At 38.1% G+C, this 15,284-nt stretch overlaps 1 long non-coding RNA gene across 2 annotated transcripts in view; it reads left to right on the forward strand.

The window, feature by feature from the left end:
- The window catches only part of LOC147996178 (uncharacterized), a 112,286-nt gene that overhangs the window by 16,765 nt on the left and 80,237 nt on the right, over positions 1 to 15,284 (forward strand). Inside the window, exons 2-3 of one of the 2 annotated variants that reach the window (XR_015671334.1) lie at positions 9,852 to 9,985; positions 10,573 to 12,144. This is a non-coding gene — a long non-coding RNA (uncharacterized LOC147996178). Of the gene's footprint in view, positions 1 to 9,851; positions 9,986 to 10,572; positions 12,145 to 15,284 lie in introns of those variants that run through there. The other variant, XR_015671335.1, reaches the window with a different exon arrangement.

Consider the following 15,284-nt stretch of genomic DNA (forward strand, 5'->3'; position numbering starts at 1 on the left):
TTTTCAAAGACAACTGTTCTCAGCCCTTATTTTCATCTCCAAAAAGCATTACATTTTGCTTCATTGTGGGATTTTTTTTTCATTGCATATCTTAGTTTAATTCACTTTTAGCGAAAGAAACACCCAGGCTCAATCTGGAGACCTCCTTCCAACATAATTTGACTGGACCTTTTCTTAGTAAAGGTTTTCTGGTTTTCATTTTCACTTCATATTCTCAAATAAAAGATCCTTTGTTGTCTACCATTTGATTGGACTTAATGAAAAACACTCCATTTTAACTTAACAGTATTTCCTTTTGAATTTATTATATTTAAGGATACTGTCAAGAATCAAACATTTAATCTCAGGTTTTTATATTTCAAAATATATTACTATCACATGGCTTCGTGAGGTGATGTAAAAGTACACTGAAAAGATTTCAAACAGAAAAGCAAAAGTGAAAAAAGCTTGCCTTTGTTTTAATATGAAACTAAACACTATGGCTAATGTGCAGATTGGGTTCGGCAGCCGACTGTACAGAGTAACATGTGACAGGGGCCAACGGCAGAATCGTGCAGTATTGACTAAATGAGCTTCACTGATTTGTATTGAGGCTAATATCTTCTTTAAACAATTCCGTGTAAATTGTGCGTATAAAGTCATTGGAAGCTATTTCTCAGGACAGCCTTGCCGGCTAGCTACCTGCTGGAGTGAGGAAGATAATCAATAGGAAGAAATAGAGCTGAGCATGAGCCGGGAAAGCTGCGGAGCAGTTAATGCTGATAAAAGTAGATGATGTCAATATTTGGGAATAGCACAACTCCGGGATAATAGACAAAAGAGAAGTGCACGTGATGTAGGGCACCCAAACAGGGATGAGATTGAAGTGTAAGTAGCAGATGATGCTACAGGCTGCAAAAGGCATCCCTTTTTACAGGGATTGTTAAATTTCCGCTGAAATCCAAACACAGAACAGGATGTTGTATGGAAAAGGAACCTAAGTTTATCGGCCGTTTAAAGAGCCCTTTCTGTTTTGGTGGTCAGTTGATTTCTGCCCTTTTTATGTCTCTCATTAAGAATGTCCAAACTAGCTTCCAGAAATGTAAAATGGCATAACATACAAGAAGAAAAAGAGAATATGCTATCAGTGCAAGGGTGATGCTAACATGAAAACAAACCTGTGTGCTTCTGTACACAGTTGTGTTTACAGCAGGCACTGTATTTTATAAAGATAGTAAACTAATTGGAAGTGAGAATTTAATACGAAAGTTGAGTTTTGCCCTTGCTGTCGGGTGATGAAATTTTGTTCTTCAGTGCTGATCTTTCTGTTGATGTATTATGACATCGCCTGTCCACATGAACAGATGGAAGGAAGCCTGGAGGACTCTGGGACAACTTGAGTCTGGCACAGTGATCTCTCGATTTTTAAGCATGTGAGCATATTTGGATATAAGAAGTAAGACTGTACTTGTTTTAAATGCTATTGTGTCTATAAAATGTTAGTCAAAACAAATCAGATGGACCACAGCAATGTTCCTAAAATGTATGAGGGAGCCAATTTCAAAACATGTACTTTGTCTTCTTTATGAAGCTGTTTAACATCGTAAGTTCACTTCTTAATAAAACCATTTGCAAAGTGTAAAATACTCAACAGAAAGCATGATTAAATGTATGTATACAAGATTTTTAAAGATAACTATTTCTCCCAAATCAAACAATTCTATATCTGCTTCATGTTTTTATTGTCACAGGTGTTTCGAGTGTCTGTTGCTAGCTGCATCAAACATACAAAGATACAATTTGTTGGGCAGATAAAGTAGCAAAGCATGAATATATATATACATATATATATATATACATATATATATGTATGTATTTGTATATGGTACCTGATGTGTTTGTATGGTATTTGCCTTGTACCTGATTTTTAAACATATTTTTACCCATGTACATATGGCATCAAGTGTTCATTTTGTGCTTTTATTTTTGGATTAGTTAGTTTTTTTTTAGAAAAAACTATTTTCAGTTTTAGCAAACTATGTGTTAGGATTATTATCCCAATATACTACATAATTGCAATAATTTAAGAATGTAAATACATCATCTTTGAAAGCTTTCCATCAATAAAGATATTCTCACCCTATCTTTTAATCTTAAATACAGAGAAGTAAAATATTCTTATTTATTATTGAATTCCAAAGAAGACTTTATTTCAAATAATGTATGAATTTTGATTTAGAGACACAGAAAAACATCTTTTCAGATCTATACTTCAGCTAATTTGTTAATCTTGTGCCACTTTCTGCATTTGTCACACATATAGACCAGGAAATTGGCTCCATCTCATTCTAGCTCTGTATTGAATTAAAAACCTCTACTGCGAAGAGGAGCATGATGTGGGGAAAGAATAAATTTAGCTCTTTCTTTAGTAATGCACATATATTTCCATACATTTCACATCCTAAGGGAGCCTATGAATGCATTCAATAAATACACAACTATAAAGTATAATTCCAGAAAAAGGAAAGGTTTACATTTTTCTGTTTTTAATGTGCCATGTTAAGTCTGAACATTTAAGATTAAACATTTTTAATAATTTATTTTGGTTTTCTTTTAGCAGGCACTGTTAGTGTTGGAGATAAATCTTAAATAATGAATTTCAATTGTTCCTTCCATTCGGATGATGTTGGCAAGTTTAGGTAGAATCAAATTATGTATCACCAATGACAAATTGAGAAAAACGTTTTTTTTTCCATTTGAATTTTGATGTACCTTCAGACTGGCTAGTTTAATAGACATTATGTGTAAACTACATATGCACGTACAGGTGAAGGAACACCCATTCTTACATTCATGTGTGTAGGCCAATAGGCAAGGTGGTTTCCAACAAGGCATCCTAATAAAGAGCCCCTGTGCATGATGGATGTGTTTCTATTAAGATTTGGTTAAAATGAGGTGTGTAGCACAGGTGGTGAAGATTTCCAGCTGACTAGGAAGATGGACTTCTTTGTGTGTGCAGTTTGCAATGCTTTCCAGAATGTGGAACTCTGAGTACATCGAGAGGAGACAGGACAATGTGCTTGATTTATGATGGCCTCATGCAAACAGAGCTAGAAAAGATTATGGCACAGTTGTTTAGAAAGCTGCTAAACTAAAGCTTCCTGATTTATTCTGAACATATCTAAACGAAGCCTGCGTTTGCAAATTGCACTGAAGAGTCATCTTCTATTAAATGTTTGGTAGGTACTGAAATGTACATATCCATTTGAAAGCGTATCGGCTATGCTGCTCTTCTTTTTGCAAGGGCTCTGTTAAACACTTTTAGGTTACAAATACTTTTACTGATGTAGTTAAAATTTGATAAATACCTTAAAAAGAGCATCCAGTGACATAGTCGCATAACATTAAGAAATATGCTTTATATTCCTAAATATCCAGTTGTGAGGAGGTTTGAAAAGTCACAATAAATCTACCTAGGGAAGAGTTTGAGGTCTTTTGAAACACTTATATTCTTACTCTATGATAAAGAAATAATCTTTTAAAAACTGCCTGCATTGCTCATTTTAAAGTTCCTGTCCCTGGCTTTCTTGCTCTTCATTTGCATGAACCAAATATCTGTTCCTTTCTTTCTTTCTTTCTTTCTTTCTTTCTTTCTTTCTTTCTTTCTTTCTTTCCTTCTTTCTTTCTTTCTTTTTTTAACTTCATAAGACAGGGGAAGATACTCCATGACTAAGAACTGGGACTGTGAACAACGACATTTGCAAAGTCTTTCCTAGAGAGGTCTTATCTACACACCATGTGAAAGAAGAGCGTGCAGGACCCATCAGAACAGCACTCAGCCTCTCCAATCCATGACTTATCATTATTTGCTGCTTTCTTTTTAGTGATCATAATTGCCTGTGGTATTATCATTCGAATTCAGGGAGCACACATATTGTTTATTTTTAACTCCATATACCAATTTACATGCTTCCACTTAATCTGAGAAATAAATGATGAGGGAACTTACATAACTAGATTTGAAATCTGGGAAATTGCCAGAGTTGGAGATCCTTTAAGATACTCCTTCCTTGGTTTGATTGTCCTTGTATTTTATAGGTTAAGAGTTCAGGTGCTTAATACTGCTATTGTGTAAATGGGTGTTTTTGGATTCCTCTCAAATGAATTATTGTGTGCCCCAAATACTTCAAGCATAAAATTCTCTAACAGACAGCAGCTGACAAATTGGGACAATGTGGCTAAAAGTGTCAGATAACTTTTTCTTCTTCTCTGGATATTACATCTGGACTGCAGTTTTCCCCTCCCTCCTCTCCCTGCAGTCCCTCCTCCTCCCTCTTCCTCCCTCCCCTCTTCTCCAGACCCCCTCCTTCATCTCCCCTTAGAAAAGAGTAGATCTGCCAGGAACATCAACCAAACATGGCATAGCAGTTTTTTAGATGAGGTACACACCGTCACATCATATAAAGAAGCCCAGTAGGAGGAAAAGTGTTCCACAAGTAGGCAAAAGACTCAGGATAGTTCTTGCTCCCACTGTTAGGATTCCCACAAGAACACCAAGCTACTCAGCCATATCATATATGCTTAGGGCCTAGGTCAGACCTCCTACTGGCTCCCTGATCTTCGCGAGTTCCCATGAGTCCCAGTGAGTGGATTTTGTGGCCCGTGTTCTCATGTGTCCCTGACCCCTCTGGTTCCTCTGGTCTTTCCTCCTCCTTCTCAGAAGGACTCCATGAGCTCAGCTTAATATTTGGCTCCGAGTCTCTGCATCTGCTCCCATCAGTTGCTGGATAACATCTCTCTGGTTTCTTTGAGGGCTATTTTACTAGGCTCTGGTCAAACTTTAGGTCAAAGGTTTTGTGGCTGGGTTTGACTGTAGTAAGTTTTGAAGATTTCTATTTAATGGCTTTTAAGGAAAGAGTTGTAGTGAAAACAAATGGTAAGTATACTAAACATACATTTTTGCTATTTGCCTAAACTTTTCATCTTCTTTTCTTCCCTCTCCCTACTCCCTCCCTCGTGTTCTCTCTCTCTCTCTCTCTCTCTCTCTCTCTCTCTCTCTCTCTCTCTCTCTCTCTCTCCCTCCCTCCCTCCCTCCCTCCTTCCCTCCCTCTCCCCCCACCACAGCATCATTGTAAAATCTACTTGAGGTGTGATTTCCTCCTCACTGGGTATTTGCATGGGGGGCGGGTCTTTAGGTCTTTAGGTCTCTTCCATCGTGCATAGCTACATATCCCATCTGCAAGCAGCTCTTTCTCTTTCCCTATAGCCTCTCAACAACTACCACCCTCCTGCCTTCCTCAGTGAGCTGAGGTACCATATATATCATGTAGAGTCAGGTAGTAAAGTCTGTCCATCTTTGCCTGAAGACTCTCATTTGTCATAATGTCCCTCATGGTAGCTGAGATATCTTCCTGAATTTAACCTTGAAGGATAAGGAGGAGGAACCACTTTGGAATGATGCCCATAAATAAACCAGTTCAGTAACTAGGAACTAGGAAGTAGAAGTCAAAAATAGTGAGAAGGTTCAGTTCTTATGGGAAATAAAGGGAAAGAAGCTTCCAGATATTGTTAAACATTGACACCTGCTTCTGCAACAGTCACTTAGCAAAACGTCCTTCTCTTCAAATCCATGAGGATGAAAACATATACTTCTGAGGAGAGGCAAAGCAGCTCTTCACTGTCCTCCTCTAGAAATAAGAAGAAATTATGACTGGCTGAAGCCTGCTGACTTTGGCTATTGGTCTTAATAAAGACTAGATATGTCTAGAATTAGATAGACCAAGGTGGAGATGTCAGAGCAGTGGGAGTAAGAGCTACATTCCCATTATTATATATGTATATATATTATTATATATCCATATTATGACAGCATAGTCTCTAGACTATAGACTCACATCACAACTGTATGGATTTATAAAAGCTGTGTGTATTTATAAAAGCTGCACAAATTTAATAGGAGGCAAGTATTTTATGTCAAAATAGCTTCTCTGAATTAGACATTCTTATAACACTGACAGTTAACTATGATTGTTAGAATAATTATAGATAGATTTGATGAATGCTATTTTTAACAAGACTCTGATTTATGAGGATTTCACTAAGGATCAACAAAGCTCAAACAGAAAAGAAAAATGTTTTAGAAAATAACTTTCACTTAAAATACCATAATCTGTTGAGTTTGTAAACACTGTATTTATAGGCTCTTGATTTTAATAAAATACCTCGCAAGCAGCATCTAAAATGTAATTCAGTTTTATTTTCACAATTGACCTAGAATTTTTGTTATTTTAAGGTCACAATCAGGAAGAGATACCATGTTTATGAAACTTACATTTTTTTGACCGAATTGGTAAGATATAATTGCCCACTTAAACATACAAAGCCCGGTACCATCCATCCCTTGAGAACATTAATAACAACCTGTAAATACACAGAGCAGAATCTTAACATCACCTGCCATCTTGTCCTGCCACAGCTTCTCTCAAACTTATATTTTTATGGAATGTTAAATATGAGAAATATAATGTAAGAGCAATATGGACAAAGACAATCCCATGAAGTTGCTTTGAGAGGATAAAGCCAGACCTTGAGGTCAGGTTACTATGAATGTCATGCTGGGTTCAAGCCAACTGAAGCTCACCTTCGGTGTTCTTCATTTATGTACAGATGTGTTATTTACTGAATGTGGGAATGAAACAAGATGCTTTTCTCCTCCCCCCATAAATACTCCTGCCTGTTTATACTAACAGTGCCAGTGTCTTCTCTTCTTTAAGTGAAGAGATTGTTTCCATAATAGAACAATTACATGACTGCAAAAAATGATGTACAATAGAACTGCAGAAAGTGAACTTGTTTATACATGATACAATCTATCACACAGAAGTAATACCTTTCGTCTGTGCATGGTTTCATTTTTAAAAGCACTTCTTTTCATTCTGCTGGGAAGTTCTGTATTTAATTTCATAAGAGAAAACACAGAAATCTTTCTCTTTAATACTGACAGGACTAAGACATATCCCATCTTCTCCTACTTCTTTGCTTTGGGTGACTTGTGCCCTCGTGTGTGACCACAAGGTGCCCTTTCAATTGACAGTTACAAGCAAATGATAGATGCCTTCATGGACTTTGCACAGCCAAAATAGGCCAAGATATTCAGGCTGATTTGGGCAGGAAAGTTTACATACTCAGGACACAGCATGCTGATCCTCAGGGACATTTGGACGCAAATGAAAAAGAAAATGAAAAAAAAAGGACAATGAGAATGTTTAAATCATCTACCATATTCACTCAGCAATGGAATAAGTTCTGAAAATAGAGAACTACTATTTCCTGTCTAATTTTACCTTATTTGTCTAATACGTTCTGATGTCAATAGATTCTTGCACCATATTAGTATTGTTAAACTTAAACCACATTTCAGTCTTAGTTATTGAACGTGAATTGTTTTCTTTCTATACTTTCCCTTGTCAATAGTTCTTAGCTATTTTTCTTTCTTACAAAAAATACTGTATAAAACCATAACCCATGCTGTGTATAGTTTCTTTGAACTGCTTAAATTTTACTTTACATTCCTTTTTAATAATTTTAAACGGGGGAATTTTAAAATATTGCCTTTAAAAGATTGCCCTTCAGAGTTTGACAAATATTATATTATTTATTTCTATCACTTTAAATGGTTTTGGCTAGTTTCTTGTAGTTTTGAGAAAAGATACTTTCTGCATTAGAACACAAATTTCCACCTTTACTGTCTATGTATGTTTTTACAGTTTTGTATTTGAGTTGTTCATATATGTCCACGAATATGTTTACATTATATCTATCGCACACTTCTGCATCCCTAATCCTCTAAGACCCCTCCTGCCACATCTCACTCCTAATTTCATGTCACCTCCACCCCTTCTTAAAATAAATTCACTGATTTCAATTAGTGCTGCCTTTATTCACTGTCAGCAGTTCCACCCAAACCATACCGTGTTGACTGTCTGGATCTTGTTCAGGTCTTGGGTAGAAAGACACAACTGCTCCTAGTGCGTGACTCAATGTGCCCATCATGCCCAGAGGACTGGGCAGTGATGCAATACTCACTGTCTTCTGCTCTTGAACTCTTTCTACCTCCCCTTTCACCGACCTTAGGAGGGGGTATGGTATAGCTGTGCCATTTACGTCTGAGTACTGCACAGTGCATAGTTCTCTGAACTCTATCAATTGTGCATCTCTATATTAACCTCTGTCCCCTGCAAACAGAAACTTATCTGAGGACAGGTGAGAGCTGTACTGACCACTAATCTGTGAGTACAAACATAAATATTCATGTTGACACTCTACCTCACCATTGACATAATACTTACAGTTTTTCTCTGTTATTCAAATTATAGCTTTTCATTGGTGTACAGCATTGGGGTTATTATTATTATTAAAAATTTGAGACCAGGTCTCACATAATCAGAGCTGGCCTTGAGCATTTTCTGTTTCAAAGGGAGGCCTTGAGTTTCTCATTCTCTTCTTTTACTTCCCAAATATTGAGATTATAGATACGAGCCACCACACCCAGTCTAAATGTGAGAATTAGTTAAACATATAAATTAATTGTAAAAATTAAATACTTTAAATGGTTACAGATAATTTAGTAAGTATTTGAACCCTGGTGAGTCTTGCGAGTTATTCCCACCAAGACAGGTTAATAATTCCCACAGAAATATGAAGGGCACAATAGACCGGAGCATCTCTTGATTCTCTGCTTTTGCTATGGCTGTTGTAAAAGGCAACAATCTCAAAAGCACATGCAACTTCCTTGTGATACTGATGGCTATGAAGAAATCATGTTAACCTCGAGAGTTAACAAACTTAACCAATGTAAGATTGCTTTCTAGAGGGCAAACCTCTTCAGGATAGGACTCTAAACCAAATAATCATTACATCCTAGAAAATGATGACTTAAATTTACTAGCACTTGCGACTGCAATTCTCACATCCTGAAATTTCAATTTTGAGAATAAGAAAGTTGAGCAGAAAAGAATGATTAACTCTGGGCCTCCTATCAGTTGCAGGGCTAGGGCAGTAAATCTTGTCTGCATCGTAAGTTTAGGGATTTGAGTAGTCAGAAAGGATCAGTGTTTATGAAGAGAGGTCAGTGCAAGGGTTTCTGGTAGACAGCTTTTCATTGTGACACTTTTGTCGGGGCCCAAGTGTTTCAAGCAATGATCTTTCTTACTTCTTAGCCATGATATCAGTTCATGGCTTGATTCCCAGTACTCCTCATAATCGAGTTCAGATCCCTCCTATCTAGTGCTCTAAATCTTCATCACAAAGTTATACTGAAGGAGTCCAAATAGGAACTTTTTAAAAGCAGCTTTCCATGTCTCTTTCATCATTTTTTGTTTTGTTCTGTTTTTGGTTTTGTTTTGTTTTTGATTTTGTACTAGACACATTTTTCGTATCAAGAACTGGGTTGCATCTTTTGCATACATCATTTTAATTACTTCCTACAATAACAACTCTGGAGTGCACACATTCTGATTTGTTTGTTTGTTTATTCTATCTATCCATCTACCTATCTATCCATCCATCCAACCGTCCGTCCGTCCATCCATCCATCCATCCATCCATCCATCCATCCATCCATCCATCCATCTATCTATCTATCTATCTATCTATCTATCTATCTATCTATCTATCTATCTATCTATTTGAGATAGGCTTTCTCTGTGTAGACCTAGCTGTGCTGATACTCACTCTTTGAGACCAGTCTAGCCTCAAACTCAGAGATCTGGCTACCTCTGTCTCCCAAGTACTGAATCCCATACTAATTATTACTAGCTGTCATGTTCTCTGTATCACTCAGACAATTTCCTTTTTTTTCTTGGCTTATCTAGATGATGTGCATGTCTCTACTGGACAAAATTATCACCATACATCACTGGATTTAGCCTGCTGGTATTTCCAACTGTCTGGTTCACTGAGTACTGGGAAAACAGCTATTCTTTCCGTGGCCAAAATCTAGAAGCAGGTGAGTGTCTTATGGTTACTTTCCACAATTCTGCTTAATTCTCATCCCATCTCATGCTGTTATCATAATCTCTCTCATTTCTGTCTGCCTTAATGGTCATTGACCTACCAAGAATTTTAACTTAACATTTTTTGTTAAGGATTATAACAAAATCATTGTAATGATTTCAATAACTCTTCAAAATGACTGTGAAGGGAAAACAGAGAGTTCTGAGGACAGTTTAAGTCAGTACTGAAAGAATATAGAAAAAAATAACTTCAGATTAGAGTATAAGAGTCAAATACTGCTGGGTGGTGGTTCCCTCCCTCCCCCTTTTTAACATAGGTTTTATCCATTGTTTTAATAACAGTAAACTATCACATTTATACATTTTTTTACAATATAAAGGTAAGAAATGGCTTTGGCTTATTACAATGACATTTTCAAATGAGCATTTATTTTCCAGCTCTCCTTTTGAACATTTCAGAGATTGCAATGACTGATAAGAAGGAAACAGATATAATTCTGTCTATTGATGTCCTTTCTTTTTCATTTTTTTAAACTGGATATTTTCTTTATTTACATTTCAAATGCTATCCCCTTTCCAGGTTTCCCTTCCAGAAACTCTCCATCTCATCCCTCCACCCTGTGCCTTCATGAGGATGCTCTCCCAACTACTCACCCACTCCCTCCTGCCTCCTTGCCCTGGCATTCCCCTGCACTGGGGCATTGAGCCTTCATGGAACCAAGGGCCTCTCCTCCCATTGACAAGGCCATCCTCTACTACATATGCTGCTGGAGCCATGGGTGGCTTCATGTGTACTCTATGGTTGATGGTTTATTCCTGGGGAGCTCAGGGGGTCTGGTTGGTTCATAGCAGCCTTATTTATTATAGCCAGAAGCTGGAAAGAACCCAGATGTCCTTCAACAGAGGAATGGGTACAGAAAATGTGGTACATTTACATAATGGAGTACTACTCAGCTATTAAAAACAACGACTTCATGAAATTGTTAGGCAAATGGATGGAAGTAGAAAATATTATTCTGAGTGAGGTAACCCAAATAAAAACACACACACACATGATATGTACTCACTGATAAGTGGATATTAGCCCAAAAGCTCAGAATATCCAAGATACAATTTACAGACCACATGAAGCTCAAGAAGAAGAAAGACAAAAGTGTGGATGCTGCAGTCCTTCTTAGAAGAGGGAACACAATACTCACAGGAGAAATTACAGAGACATAGTATGGAGCAGAGACTCAAGGAAAGGCCATCCACAGACTGCCCCACCTGGGGATCCAACCCATAGGCAGCCTCAAAGCCCAGATACTATTGGGGATGCCAATAGGTGCGTGCTGACATGAGCCTGATATAGCTGTCTCCCTAGAGGCTGCGCCAAACCCTGACACATAGTGAGGTGGATGATTGTAGCCAACCATTGGGCTGAGCATAGGGTCCCAAAGGAATGAGTTAGAAAAAGTACTGAAGTAGCTGAGCAGGTTTGTTTGCAACCCCACAGGAAGAACAACAATGTCAACCACGCACATACCACTTTTAATCCCAGCCCTCTTGAGGCATAGGGAGGTGGTTCTCTATGAGTTTGAGGCCAGTATGTTCTACAGAGTGAGTTCTAGGACAAGCATGGCTACACACAGAGAAACTATCTCATAAAGCAAAATGAAACAAAACCAAACAAAAATAAAACACAGTCAAATGCTCCTGGGTACAAACATGTCCTTCTGTTGTTATCCCTATACACATAGGAGTTGATCTTAATGCATTTGAATATATAACAATGAGCTATATAATTTCAATTACTAGAGGATGTCACTAGAGCTATCAATAAAGGGATATTGGAATTTCAGCCAGAGGCAATGATTCAATGTCAGGCTGTACTCTATGTTAGTTAATTTTAAAGTACATTTCTTTCTGCATAAAAGTATATTATGAAGTCAATTTATTAACAAGATCAAACAAAACCATAGATAGAAAAAACTACAAACTTATGTGCCAGGACAATAACAAATTCAATCATAGGACGTGGCATTGGCCAAGATTTAAAGATTGTTCTTAGAGGTAATAGCAACAGAGAAGGATGGACATTGAATGTAAGACCTGATCTAATGGAATGCCTGAAATATATTTGTTGAATAAAAATAAACTACCTTTCAGCATGTCTAAATCTTTATATACAGATGACAGTAGGTTAAAAAATAAGGGTTGGATATTAAAGAGATAAATGGAAAAGAATAGAGTAAATAGGGAAAAACTTTATTAAGGTTTGAAAATAATAGACTAACTAAAAGGAAGTTAGGAAGTAACTGGAATGGAACAGTCATAATGAAGCAAGACTCGTGTTTTACCAGAGCAACAGTAAAATAATCTGGGAACTTCTAAATGCACATTCTGTGGTGCACTATTAATTATTATTGCGACTAGTGAAATGTGATCTAAATTTGAAGCTTTAAACTATCTGAAAAATAAAATGTTTATCATGTTCATTTTTTATCCAAGAGAATATTATCCCTAATACATATACAGAGAAATACATATGTTTTAGTCACTGTTTTACTGTTGTGAAAAGATGCTATGATGAAGGAAATTCATGTGTAAAAAATTTTAATTGTGTTTTCCTGATAATTTCAGAGTTTAGTCCATTATATTATCATCATGGTTGGGTACATGATTACAAGCATATTGCTGGAGAAGTAGCTGAGATTTCTATATTCTGATCCATAGGGGGAAAGAGAGAGAGAGAGAGAGAGAGAGGGAGAGAGAGAGAGAGAGAGAGAGAGAGAGAGAGAGACAGAGAGACAGAGAGACAGAGAGACAGAGACAGAGAGAGACAGAGACAGAGACAGAGAGAGATACAGACAGAGAGACAGACAGAGAGACTCTGGGTTTCGCATTGTGCAGGTTGATGTCATTATGCAGGTGAAGCAGGTACAGAACAGATCGAGGCCTGTCATTGGATGAGAAAGAAAGATGGGTGGGAGAAACGTTTTAGGAGGAGGAGACCGGAACAAGAGTGATGAGCAGCCAAGGGAACATGGCAGTGTATGTTAAGATTTCTCTCTGCACATTCTTAAGAGATGGGTGTGCACAGGATTTTGTGCTGTTTAGATGGGCAATTATATCTTATCAATTTGGATCAGAGGCTAATTGTGTGGTATGTTCTTTTATGTGGAGATTTAATTGAGTTCAAGAGAGTGTGTGGTGGCAGGGAACAATGGGCCCACCTCGAAACTGGGAGGTGTATGCCTGGCATGGGGGCAACCTGCCTTGGGAACTAGATGGGTAGAGAGATTGTTTCCAGGCTCAGGGAGTAGCCATTGGCATTGTGATATGGGATAGAGCTTAGCGGGTGAGATGCTTTGTTGACTGAAATGAAAATATCCTACAGATGCCATGTGGCCCCATGATGCCAGCACTACTGTGGGATAAAAGAAACTTTTTTTTTTTATTAACTTGAGTATTTCTTTCTTTCTTTTTTTTTAATTAACTTTAGTATTTCTTATATACATTTCAAGTGTTATTCCCTTTCCCGGTTTTCGGGCAAACATCCCCCTCCCCCTCCCCTTCTTTATGGGTGTTCCCCTCCCCATCCTCCCCCCTTGCCGCCCTCCCGCCAACAATCTAGTTCACTGGGGGTTCAGTCTTAGCAGGACCCAGGGCTTCCCCTTCCACTGGTGCTCTTACTAGGATATTCATTGCTACCTATGAGGTCAGAGTTCAGAGTCCAGGGTCAGTCCATGTATAGTCTTTAGGTAGTGGCTTAGTCCCTGGAAGCTCAGGTTGCTTGGCATTGTTGTACATATGGGGTCTCGAGCCCCTTCAAGCTCTTCCAGTTCTTTCTCTGATTCCTTCAACGGGGGTCCTATTCTCAATTCGGTGGTTTGCTCATGGCATACGCCTCTGTGTTTGCTGTATTCTGGCTGTGTCTCTCAGGAGAGATCTACATCCGGGTCCTGTCGGCCTGCACTTCTTTGCTTCATCAATCTTGTCTAATTGGATGACTGTATATGCATGGGCCACATGTGGGGCAGGCTCTGAATGGGTGTTCCTTCTGTGTCTGTTTTAATCTTTGCCTCTCTATTCCCTGCCAAGGGTATTCTTGTTCCCGTTTTAAAGAAGGAGTGAAGCATTCACATTTTGATCATCCATCTTGAGTTTCATTTGTTCTAGGCATCTAGGGTAATTCAAGCATTTGGGCTAATAGCCACTTATCAATGAGTACATACCATGTGTGTTTTCCTGTGATTGGGTTACCTCACTCAGGATGATTTTTCAAGTTCCAATCATTTGCCTATGAATTTCATACAGTCATTGTTTTTGATAGCTGAGTAATATTCCATTGTGTAGATGTACCACATTTTCTGTATCCATTCCTCTGTTGAAGGGCATCTGGGTTCTTTCCAGCTTCTGGCTATTATAAATAAGGCTGCGATGAACATAGTGGAGCACGTGTCTTTTTTATATGTTGGGGCATCTTTTGGGTATATGTCCAAGAGAGGTATAGCTGGATCCTCAGGCAGTTCAATGTCCAATTTTCTGAGGAACCTCCAGACTGATTTCCAGAATGGTTGTACCAGTCTGCAATCCCACCAACAATGGAGGAGTGTTCTTCTTTCTCCTCATCCTTGCCAGCATCTAGTGTCAACTGAGTTTTTGATCATAGCCATTCTCACTAGTGTGAGGTGAAATCTCAGGGTTGTTTTGACTTGCATTTCCCTTATGACTAAAGATGTTGAACATTTCTTTAGGTGTTTCTCAGCCATTCGGCATTCCTCAGCTGTGAATTCTTTGTTTAGCTCTGAACCCCATATTTAATAGGGTTATTTGTCTCCCTGCGGTCTAACTTCTTGTGTTCTTTGTATATTTTGGATATAAGGCCTCTATCTGTTGTAGGATTGGTAAAGATCTTTTCCCAATATGTTGGTTGCCGTTTTGACCTAAACACAGTGTCCTTTGCCTTACAGAAGCTTTGCAGTTTTATGAGATCCCATTTGTCAATTCTTGATCTTAGAGCATAAGCCATTTGTGTTTTGTTCAGGAAATTTTTTCCAGTGCCCATGTGTTCCAGATGCTTCCCTAGGTTTTCTTCTATTAGTTTGAGTGTGTCTGGTTTAATGTGGAGGTCCTTGATCCACTTGGACTTATGCTTTGTACAGGGTGATGAGCATGGATCGATCTGCATTCTTCTACATGTTGACCTCCAGTTGAACCAGCACCATTTGCTGAAAATGCTGTCTTTTTTCCATTTGATGGTTTTGGCTCCTTTGTCAAAAATCAAGTGCCCATAGGTGTGTGGGTTCA

Source organism: Rattus norvegicus, chromosome 2 (assembly GCF_021556685.1).
Source record: "Rattus norvegicus strain SHRSP/BbbUtx chromosome 2, alternate assembly SHRSP_T2T, whole genome shotgun sequence".
In the NCBI taxonomy this organism is placed as follows: Eukaryota; Metazoa; Chordata; class Mammalia; order Rodentia; family Muridae; genus Rattus; species Rattus norvegicus.